This window comes from Bos indicus x Bos taurus, chromosome 17, assembly GCF_003369695.1.
Source record: "Bos indicus x Bos taurus breed Angus x Brahman F1 hybrid chromosome 17, Bos_hybrid_MaternalHap_v2.0, whole genome shotgun sequence".
NCBI classification, from domain to species: Eukaryota; Metazoa; Chordata; class Mammalia; order Artiodactyla; family Bovidae; genus Bos; species Bos indicus x Bos taurus.
This window is the reverse complement of record NC_040092.1, coordinates 40,063,663-40,076,124: the sequence shown is the minus strand read 5'-3', so window position 1 is coordinate 40,076,124 and position 12,462 is coordinate 40,063,663.

The following is a 12,462-nucleotide window of genomic DNA, read 5'->3' as shown; positions in this document are numbered from 1 at the left end:
TTTTTTTAATCAGACTATAATTGCTTTACAATATTGTGTTAGTTTCTGATGTACAGCAAAGTGAATCAGCTATACATGCATATATCCCCTCCCTCTTGGACCTCCCTCCCACCCCCTCCCCACCCTACCCCACCAAGTCATCCCAGAGCTCCAAGCTGAACTCTGTGCTAAACTACAGCTTCCCACTAGCAATTTATTCTATACATGGTAGTGTATATACGTCAGTGCCAAGAGGGTGGGACAAATTGAGAGAAAATTTACTTTTGATTCAGAGGTCAGCCAGAAGATGGAGATGAAAGATGAGACTAGAAACATGGAGATTAAATTGGGATCTTTAGGCCCTTCTGACTCACTGTTAAAATACCTGTAGCAGGCACACATATCCCAGGGAAGGACAGAGGGAAAGCAACCAGTAGAGAAAGGCACATAAATTGGAATGAAATAAGAAAACAACCATGTTAGAAAATCTTAATGCAATAAAGACAAAGGTACTCAAAACAATTATTACTATCATTTTTATTTACATATAATACTATGTAAATACATTTTATTTACATATAATAAGAAAAGTAAGCACTCTACAAGCAAATCTGTGCTACATATAAAACCACATACATCTCTAATTATGAATACTATATATTCCATTGCAATGGATAGTCTAATGACATAGAGTGTCTTTATTTTTAGCAATTTCACATGATAACTAATAATGACCTAAGAGTCTGTTAAGAAAACAATTTTATTATCCATCTCATGACAAGGAGATTTTTGGTTATGACTGATTTTTTCTTTAGAAAACTTTAAACTTGACTAAAGTGAAAAATAAGCTTTTAATTTGTCATATTTATTTGATAACACATGACAAATGTTTGAAAAATATGTAAGCATTTATTGTTATATCTTATTTCATCTCTAAATTTCCCTTATTGTTACATTCTATTTCAACTCTGAAATGCCCTTTGTTTCAGTAAGAAGAAGGTTCAGTAATAAGAAGAAGACTCTGTTAATCATCTTCCTTGAAACAAGGCCACAACAGTTTGAAAAATATAATAGATCAGCCGTTAAAGACAACTGCTTTTCTTTTTTTAGTTGCCATTTGTCAATAATAACTGTTCAATGATTAGAGGGAGAAAAGGAAACCTTGAGCAAAGGGTCATAAAGTATTATTATTAAAAGCATGTGCTTTGTATTTTGTTTACATTCACACTTCGATAGGTAATCAGGTTACACAATTGTACTATTCACCCTTTTATCCTATGCATCTTTTTTGCTTGTCATACAATAGTTCCTTGAACTACTGTTATAAAATCAATGGACTAGAAATGCTTTGACCTTGGTATTATAGACAAACTGAAAAAAAATTTATTTTTGATCTATGGTAGCAAAGTCATATGGCATAAAACAACTTATAAACCCTTCCTGCATAGATCAGGTCTTCAAGACAGATCATCGTTTAAACCTTTTCCAACCAGTCTAGGGAAAGGAATGCATTTACTTAGCTGCTGAATCAAAGAGCAAAGTAAGTTTTGACAGAACTCCATGAAGCATGGAGTTCATGGGTGGGGAGGGGGTGGCTGTAAAAACTGTGTGTTGTCAGTTTGATTCCCAATTTTCAGTTCTGTTCAGTTGCTCAGTCGTGTCCAACTCTTTATGACCCTAAGAATCACAGCACGCCAGGCCTTCTTGTTCATCACCAGCTCCTGGGGTTTACCCAAACTCATGTCCATTGAGTCGGTGATGCCATCCAGCCATCTCATCCTCTGTCGTTCCCTTCTCCTCCTGCCCTCAATCCCTCCCAGCATCACGGTCTTTTCCAATGAGTCAACTCTTTGCATGAGGTAGCCAAAGTATTGGAGTTTCAGCTTCAGCATCAGTCCTTCCAGTGAACACCCAGGACTGATCTCCTTTAGAATGGACTGGTTGGATCTCCTTGCAGTCCAAGGAACTGTCAAGAGTCTTCTCCAACACCACAGTTCAAAAGCATCAATTCTTCGGTGCTCAGCTTTCTTCACAGTCCAACTCTCACATCCATACATGACCACTGGGAAAACCATAGCCTTGAGTAGATGGACCTTTGTTGGCAAAGTAATGTCTCTGCTTTTTAATATGCTATCTAGGTTGGTCATAACCTTCCTTCCAAGGAGTTAAATAAAGATTAATCCATTTCTACCAACATACTATGCACTTTAAAATCATTTTTAAAATTCAGTCTCTGTTCTTCGTAATGTATATGGTTACTAAATGATAGTCAAGGATGACATAATTAGGATCCACTATGTGCACAATCACAGAAGGCAATGGCACCCCACTCCAGTACTCTTGCCTGGAAAATCCCATGGAGGGAGGAGCCTGGTAGGCTGCAGTCCATGGGGTCGCTAAGAGTCGGACACGACTGAGCGACTTCACTTTCACTCTTCACGTTCATGCATTGGAGAAGGAGGTGGCAACCCACTCCAGTGTTCTTGCCTGGAGAGTCCCAGGGATGGGGGAGCCTGGTAGGCTAACGTCTATGGGGTCACACAGAGTCAGACACAACTGAAGTGACTTAGCATAGCATAGCATATGTGCAGAATCGGAGAAGGCAATGGCAGCCCACTCCAGTACTCCTGCCTGGAAAGTCCCATGGATGGAGGAGCCTGGAAGGCTGCAGTCCATGGGGTAGGCTAAAAAGTGCTTTTGCCTCATTTCTTATTTCCCCTGAAACCCAAAGGAGGAAAAGATAATGCCATCCACAGGAGTGGGACCTGATCTGCCAGCACTGCCTTGGTGTAGATTATAACTGCATCATCCAACACTAACCCTTAGGCAAGCAGATGCCTAACTCTTGCTGAGGTGTTTTGATGAATACTTTGTATTTGCACTATTCCATAAAAATCTAATGTAAACTGCATCACTGTATGAAGCTTTATAGATAAATATTTTTCATAATAATATATTTTCCTCTAATAGCCAGAATGCTATCATAAAATATAAATGTAGAAAGTTTTTTTCAGGGTTGACTTCTAGATATCACAATTCTGGCTGTATTTTAGCTCCATAAGTGAATAACAACGACTTTCTCAAGAAAAGATCTTAATTTCTAGTTTCTGAAGTTATTGTGAGGTTGGAAAAATTCCTACAAATGCAGAATGATATGTTCATATTTGTATTTTACTTATATTTTAAGATGTACTTCCTATTTCACCATCATAGAAATACTAAAAATATAAATTTTACTTAGGTGACAATGGACAACTCTTAAAATATTAACTATCATGTTCAAATATCTTTTTTTTTTAATTTTTTTTCTTTAATAGAAAATTATTTAATTGGTATACATGTGTTCCCCATCCTGAACCCTCCTCCCTTCTCCCTCCCCACACCATCCCTCTGGGTCGTCCCAGTGCACCAGCCCCAAGCATCCAGCATCGTACATTGAACCTAGACTGGCATCTCGTTTCATACATGATGTTTCACATGTTTCAATGCCATTCTCCCAAATCTATTAACTCTGGAAAAAAAAAGTTGCTTCAGATTAGCTAATGAGAAATTTCAATATCTTTCTATTATACCCATCTATTGATATGTACTTTTAAAGGATATATCTGTAAACTGCAAAAGGATATTCTTTTCCTTCAATTTCAAGAATAATACTACCAGTTTCCAAGTGCCTGCTATGGGCCAAGAAGTGGTCTGCAAAATTTACATATTTTACTGTATAATTCATTTTTCAGGTGAAGCAACTGAGATTTGGAAAGGTCAAGTTACTTGTCCCAATTCAGTTAGAAAAAGGAGAGGCCAGGATTCAATTCTACATCAGATTCATCCCCCAAACTCTGCCTACTGAATACTTTTTACTACTCCTTTGTAATGGAGTTTCCCTAGTAAGATATGTAATCCTTCTAAAAATTGTCAAAATACTGAAAAATTTTCAAACTATTTTCGAATGCTTACTAAGCATATTTTTGCAAAAATACAATGTGTGTGGATTGCCTAGGGAAGGGCACACCTAATACTATAGATATTTTCATCCTAAATATAATTTTTGTTTCTTCATAGCCTGGCATTTTTAAGAAAAATCTAGACTTCTCTAATTTCAGTAGTTGTTTTTTCATACATATCATACACAAAAATAACAGAATTTTAAAAAGTAGAATTCGATTACATAAAATAAGTAAGGAACAATTATTTTGATTTCATATCAGTTCAGTTCAGTTCAGTTCAGTCGCTCAGTCATGTCCGACTCTTTGCAACCCCATGAATCGCAGCACGCCAGGCCTCCCTGTCCATCACCAACTCCCGGAGTTCACTCAGACTCACATCCATTGAGTCAGTGATGACATCCAGCCGTGTCATCCTCTGGCGTCCCCTTCTCCTCCTGCCCCTAATTCCTCCCAGCATCAAAGTCTTTTCCAATGAGTCAACTCTTCGCATGAGGTGGCCAAAGAACTAGAGTTTCAGCTTTAGCATCAGTCCTACCAAAGAAATCCCAGGGCTGACCTTCTTTAGAATGGACTGGTTGGATCTCCTTGCAGTCCAAGGGACTCTCAAGAGTCTTCTCCAACACCACAGTTCAAAAGCATCAATTCTTCGGGGCTCAGCCTTCTTCACAGTCCAACTCTCACATCCATACATGACCACAGGAAAAACCATAGGCTTGACTAGACGGACCTTTGTTGGCAAAGTAATGTTTCTGCTTTGAATATGCTATCTAGGTTGGTCATAACTTTCCTTCCAGGAGTAAGCATCTTTTAATTTCATGGCTGCAGTCACCATCTGCAGTGATTTTGGAGCCCCCAAAAATAAAGTCTGACACTGTTTCCTCTGTTTCCCCATCTATTTGCCATGAAGTGATGGGACCCGATGCCATGATCTTCGTTTTCTGAATGTTGAGTTTTAAGCCAACTTTTTCACTCTCTACTTTCACTTTCATCAAGAGGCTTTTCAGTTCCTCTTCACTTTCTGCCATAAGGGTGGTGTCATCTTCATATCTGAGGTTATTGATATTTCTCCCGGCAATCTTGATTCCAGCTTGTGTTTCTTCCAGTCCAGAGTTTCTCATGATGTACTCTGCATATAAGTTAAATAAGCAGGGTGACAATACACAGCCTTGACAAACTTCTTTTCCTATTTGGAACCAGTCTGTTGTTCCATGTCCAGTTCTAACTGTTGCTTCCTGACCTGCATACAGATTTCTCAAGAGGCAGGTCGGGTGGCCTGGTATTCCCATCTCTTTCAGAATTTCCCACAGTTTCTTGTGATCCACACAGTCAAAGGCTTTGGCATAGTCAATAAAGCAGAAATAGATGTTTTTCTGGAACTCTCTTGCTTTTTCCATGATCCAGTGGATGTTGGCAATTTGATCTCTGGTTCCTCTCCCTTTTCTAAAACCAGCTTGAACATCAGGAAGTTCATGGTTGATGTATTGCTGAAGCCTGGCTTGGAGCATTTTGAGCATTACTTTACTAGCATGTGAGATGAATGCAATTGTGCGGTAGTTTGAGCATTCTTTGGCATTGCCTTTCTTTGGGACTCGAATGAAAACTGACCTTTTCCAGTCCTGTGGCCATTGCTGTGTTTTCCAAATTTGCTGGCATATTGAGTGCAGCACTTTCACAGCATCATCTTTCAGGATTTGGAATAGCTCCACTGGAATTCCATCACCTCCACTAGCTTTTTTCGCAGTGATGCTTTCTAAGGCCCACTGGACTTCACATTCCAAGATGTCTGGCTCTAAGTCAGTGATCACACCATCATGATTATCTGGGTCATGAAGATCTTTTTTGGACAGTTCTTCTGTGGAGTCAAGATTGCCGGGAGAAATATCAATACCCTCAAATATGCAGATGACACCACCCTTACGGCAGAAAGTGAAGAGGAACTAAAAAGCCTCTTGATGAAAGTGAAAGAGGAGAGTGAAAAAGTTGGCTTAAAGCTCAACATTCAGAAAACGAAGTTCATGGCATCCGGTCCCACCACTTCATGGGAAATAGATGGGGAAACAGTGGAAACAGTGTCAGACTTAATTTTTCTGGGCTCCAAAATCACTACAGATGGTGACTGCAGCCATGAAATTAAAAGACACTTACTCCTTGGAAGGAAAGTCATGACCAACCTAGATAGCATATTCAAAAGCAGAGACATTGCTTTGCCAACAAAGGTCCGGCTAGTCAAGGCTGTGGTTTTTCCTGTGGTCATGTATGGATGTGAGAGTTGGACTGTGAAGAAAGCTGAGCACCGAAGAATTGATGCTTTTGAACTGTGGTGTTGGAGAAGACTCTTGAGAGTCCCTTGGACTGCAAGGAGATCCAACCAGTCCATTCTGAAGGAGATCAGCCCTGGGATGTCTTTGGAAGGAATGATGCTAAAGCTGAAACTCCAGTACTTTGGCCACCTCATGTGAAGGGTTGACTCATTGGAAAAGACTGATGCTGGGAAGGATTGGGGGCAGGAGGAGAAGGGAACGCCAGAGGATGAGATGGCTGGATGGCATCACTGACTCGATGGATGTGAGTCTGAGTGAACTCTGGGAGTTGGTGATGGACAGGGAGGCCTGTCATGCTGCAATTCATGGGGTCGCAAAGAGTCGGACACGACTGAGCGACTGATCTGATCTGATCTGATCTGTGTATTCTTGCCATCTCTTCTTAATATCTTCTGTTTCTGTTAGGTCCATACCATTTCTGTCCTGTATCGAGCCCATCTTTGCATGAAATGTTCCCTTGGTATCTCTAATTTTCTTGAAGAGATCTCTAGTCTTTCCCATTCTGTTGTTTTCCTCTATTTCTTTGCATTGATCGCTGAGGAAGGCTTTATCTCTTCTTGCTATTCTTTGGAACTCTGCATTCAGATGCTTATATCTTTCCTTTTCTCCTTTGCTTTTCACTTCTCTTCTTTTCACAGCTATTTGTAAGGCCTCCCCAGACAGCCATTTTGCTTTTTTGCATTTCTTTTCTGTAGGAATGGTCTTGATCCCTGTCTCCTGTACAATGTCACGAACCTCATTCCATAGTTGATCAGGCACTCTATCTATCAGATCTAGGCCCTTAAATCTATTTCTCACTTCCACTGTATAATCATAAGGGATTTGATTTAGGTCATACATGAATGGTCTAGTGGTTTTCCCTACTTTCTTCAATTTAAGTCTGAATTTGGTAATAAGAAGTTCATGATCTGAGCCACAGTCAGCTCCCAGTCTTGTTTTTGTTGACTGTATAGAGCTTCTCCATCTTTGATTGCAAAAAATATAATCAATCTGATTTTTGTGTTGACCATCTGGTGATGTCCATGTGTAGAGTCTTCTCTTGGGTTGTTGGAAGAGGGTGTTTGCTATGGCCAGTGCATTTTCTTGGCAAAATTCTATTAGTCTTTGCCCTGCTTCATTCCGTATTCCAAGGCCAAATTTGCCTGTTACTCCAGGTGTTCCTTGACTTCCTACTTTTGCATTCCAGTCCCCTATAATGAAAAGGACATCTTTTTTGGGTGTTAGTTCTAAAAGGTCTTGAAGGTCCTCATAGAACTGTTCAGCTTCAGCTTCTTCAGTGTTACTGGTTGGAGCATAGACTTGGATTACTGTGATATTGAATGGTTTGCCTTGGAAATGAACAGAGATCATTCTGTCGTTTTTGAGATTGCATCCAAGTACTGCATTTCAGACTCTTTTGTTGACCATGATGGCTACTCCATTTCTTCTGAGGGATTCCTGCCTGCAGTAGTAGATATAATGGTCATCTGAGTTAAATTCACCCATTCCAGTCCATTTCAGTTCACTGATTCCTAGAATGTCTATATTCACTCTTGCCATCTCTTGTTTGACCACTTCCAATTTGCCTTGATTCATGGACCTGACATTCCAGGTTCCTATGCAATATTGCTCTTTACAGCATCGGACCTTGCTTCTATCACCAGTCACATCCACAGCTGGGTATTGTTTTTGCTTTGGCTCCATCCCTTCATTCTTTCTGGAGTTCTTTCTCCACTGATCTCCAGTAGCATATAGGGCACCTACTGACCTGGGGAGTTCCTCTTTCAGTATCCTATCATTTTGCCTTTTCATACTGTTCATGGGGTTCTCAAGGCAAGAATACCGAAGTGGTTTGCCATTCCCTTCTCCAGTGGACCACATTCTGTCAGATCTCTCCACCATGACCCGCCCGTCTTGGGTTGCCCCTCGGGCATGGCTTAGTTTTATTGAGTTAGACAAGGCTGTGGTCCTAGTGTGATTAGATTGACTAGTTTTCTGTGAGTATGGTTTCAGTGTGTCTGTCCTCTGATGCCCTCTTGCAACACCTACCATCTTACTTGGGTTTCTCTTACCTTGGGCGTGGGGTATCTCTTCACGGCTGCTCCAGCAAAGCACAGCTGCTGCTCCTTACCTTGGATGAGGGGTATCTCCTCACCGCCACCCTTCCTGACCTTCAACGTGGGATAGCTCCTCTAGGCCCTCCTGATTTCATATTACAGACGAGGAAATAAAACTTGCAGTCAGAATTTATGAAGCACTTGCTCTAAATATTTAAAGCAATCATTGAACTAAAGAAAAATTTCTTCTTTTGGAAAAATTTTTTTAAATTATAATCATATAGTTCTTGGTATTTTTGTTTTATGGTATTTTCTTTGTTTTATGACAGTTTAATCTTCCAGTGTCTTATTTTCCCACATATGCTGTTAATATGCTTTAGTTTTTATCTTTTTTATGAAGTCTTCAAAGCTATTAACTATATCCACAAAATATAAGTACACAAAACATAAACATATACATATAGCAGCATAATAACTTCATGCATCAGAGCATATTATCACTATCCATGTAACTTCATTTTATTAGCAAATAAATGATATATATTTATAACTGAATATTGAAATTAGAGGCATAAATCAAAAAACTTGCCTGCATACCGTAACAAGTGACCCAGTGTCAACAACAAAAACATGTTCTCTCCAAAACATTATTAAAGTATCAATAATAGCAATAAATCTTTTATGAATAATTTGAAACAGACTCACACTGTTTCATTAACTCTTGGCCCTGCACTCTTTACACACACACATGAGGTATTTTCTAGCTACACGGAATCTCAACCAGTTTCTCTATCATCCTTAACTTGAATTTTTAAGAGGCAAGTTATCATCTTTAACCTAACCTACTGAGAGGGTTATTAAACCTGGAAAATCATTCTATTTAAAATACAGAAGGTGGACCTGAATAGATGTCCTTCATGCTGGTACAGAATGCAGTTAATTATATTGGACTTTAGATTCCATAGCGAATCTTTCAGAAATTAGTACAGAAGATTGTCTTCGTGGTTAAGTTCTAAAATGTGTCCCCAAGTCATTACAAAGAACTTGTACCTTTGTGTGTCTAAAAGTACTCATATTCGTATTTATATTGAGTGTTTTGTTTTAGGACTTAGTACACTAAGGTCTCTTCAGCTTGTAATTCTGTTAAAGAAATGTCAGGAGCTATTGTGTACCACTATTCTAAGCATATTGCTTGTGATTGTGACATTAGAAGCTACAAATAACACTCATCTCTCACTTTATGAGAGTGAACAAGACATAGCCTACATCACTTGGTCCATGTGATCATAAATTGAAGAAATGGAACAGAATCTTAGGCATGTAGAAAAGTGAAAGTGAAGTTGCTCAGTCGTGTTGGACTCTTGGCGACCCCATGGACTGTAGCCCACCTGGCTCCTCCGTCCGTGGGATTCTCCAGTCAAGAGTACTGGAGTGGGGTGCCATTTCCTTCTCCAGGAGATCTTCCCAACCCAGAGATCAAACCCCGGTCTCCCGCATTGCAGGCAGATGCTTTACCATCTGAGCCACCAGAGAAGACGTTCTATTAAATGTCCATACAAAACTATATCTACTTAATGTTTGGTGCATCTTTTTGAACAATAAGCAATTTCATGGTTGATTATTTTCTTCATCTTAATTTCACATTTAGAAATAGATAGGACTTTTAAAATACCTGTATCCTACTATGCATATTATATTATTCTACTATACATTACTATACATACTACTTTTGTGTACAACCTCAGTGAATAGAATCTGCATGTTTATTGGAGTATTTAGATTTTTAATCAGTACCACCTAATGTAATGCTTAAAATTCTCCAAGCCAGGCTTCAGCAATACATGAACCATGAACTTCCAGATATTCAAGCTAGTTTTAGAAAAGGCAGAGGAACAAGAGATCAAATTGCCAACATCTGCTGTATCATTGCAAAAGCAAGAGAGTTCCAGAAAAAACATCTATTTCTGCTTTATTGACTATGCCAAAGCCTTTAACTGTGTGGATCACAATAAACTGTGGAAAATTCTGAAAGAGATGGGAATAGCAGACCACCTGACCTGCCTCTTGAGAAACCTATATGCAGGCCAGGAAGCAACAGTTAGAACTAGGCATGAAACAATAGACTAGTTCCAAATAGGAAAAGGAGTATGTCAAGGCTGTATGTTGTCACCCTGCTTATTTAACTTATATGCAGAGTACATCATGAGAAATGCTAGGCTGGAGGAGGCACAAGCTGGAATCAAGAATGCTGGGAGAAATATCAATAACCTCAGATATTCAGATGACACCACCCTTATGGCAGAAAATGAAGAAGAACTAAAGAGCCTCTTGATGAAGATGAAAGAGGAGAGTGAAAAAGTTGACTTAAAGCTCAACATTCAGAAAACTAAGATCATGGCATCTGGTCCCATCACTTCATGGCAAATAGATGGGGAAATAGTGGAAACAGTGGCTGACTTTATTTTTCTGGGCTCCAAAATCACTGCAGATGGTGATTGCAGCCAGGAAATTAAAAGACACTTACTCCTTGGGAGGAATGTTATGACCAACCTAGACAACATATTAAAAAGCAGAGACATTACTTTACCAGAAAGGTCCATCTAGTCAAGGCTATGGTTTTTCCAGTGATCATGTATGGATGTGAGAGTTGGACTGTGAAGAAGGCTGAGCACCGAAGAATTGATGCTTTTGAACTATGGTGTTGGAGAAGACTCTTGAGAGTCCCTTGGACCGCAAGGAAATCCAACCTGTCCATCCTAAAGGAGATCAGTCCTGGGTGTTCATTGGAAGGACTGATGTTGAAGCTGAAACTCCAGTACTTTGCCACCTGATGCGAAGAGCTGACTCATTTTAAAAGACCCTGATGCTTTTGAACTGTGGTGTTGGAGAAGACTCTTGAGAGTCCCTTGGACTGCAAGGAGATCCAACCAGTCCATTCTGAAGGAGATCAGCCTGGGATTTCTTTGGAAGGAATGATGCTAAAGCTATAACTCCAATACTTTGGCCACCTCATGTGAAGAGTTGACTCATTGGAAAAGACTATGATGCTGGGAAGGATTGGGGGCAGGAGGAGAAGGGGATGACAGAGGATGATATGGCTGGATGGCATCACTGACTCAATGGACGTGAGTCTGAGTGAACTCTGGGAGTTGGTGATGGACAGGGAGGCCTGGCATGCTGCGATGCATGGGGTCCCAAAGAGTCAGACATGACTGAGTGACTGATCTCATCTGATCTGATGCTGGGAAAGATTGAGGGCAGTAGGAGAAGGGGATGACAGAGGATGACATGGTTGGATGACATGACTGAGTGACTGAACTCAACTGAACCTAATGTACACGTATCTGTCTATGACAGATCCTCATACGTTGAATTGCTAGATCAAAAAATAGGACCCAAGTTTACTAAACTCTTTTCCAAGGTTATACCAAGTCATGCTGCCAAATGTACTTGTGAGTTCTTTTGATCTACATACTTGACAACACTCTGTGCCAGTCTGGTACAGGTATATAGACATCTCATGGTGTCCTCTTATTTCTACTGAAGGTACATGATGTTGTATATCTTCTGTGGTTACATATTTCCTCCTTTGTGAAGTGCTTATTCAAATCTTTTGATTTTTCTATAGTTGGTCTTTTTTTCCTTTTTTTTTTTTAAATTGAGGGATAAATGCTTTACAGAAGAATACTTGCTTTACAGAATTTTCTGTCAAACCTCAACATGAATCAGCCATAAGTATACATATGTCCCCTCCTTTTTGAACCTCTCTCCCACCTCCCTCTTCATCCCAACCCTCTCGGTTGTTACAGAGCCCCTGTTTAAGTTTCCTGAGCCATATAGCAAATTCCTGTTGGCTATCTATTTTACATATGGTAGCGTAAGTTTACGTGTTACTTTTCCCATACATCTCACTCTCTTCTCCCCTCTCCCCATATCCATAAGTCTATTCTTTATGTCTGTTTCTCCACTGCTTCCCTGTAAATAAATTCTTCAGTGCCATTTTTTAGATTCTGTACATGTGTGTTAGAACACAATATTTATCTTTCTCTTTCTGGCTCACTTCACTGTGTATAATAGGTTCTAGGTTCATCCACCTCATCAGAACTGACTCAAATGTGTTCCTCTTTATGGCTGAGTAATATTCAATTGTGTATATGTACCACAACTTCTTTATCCATTCAT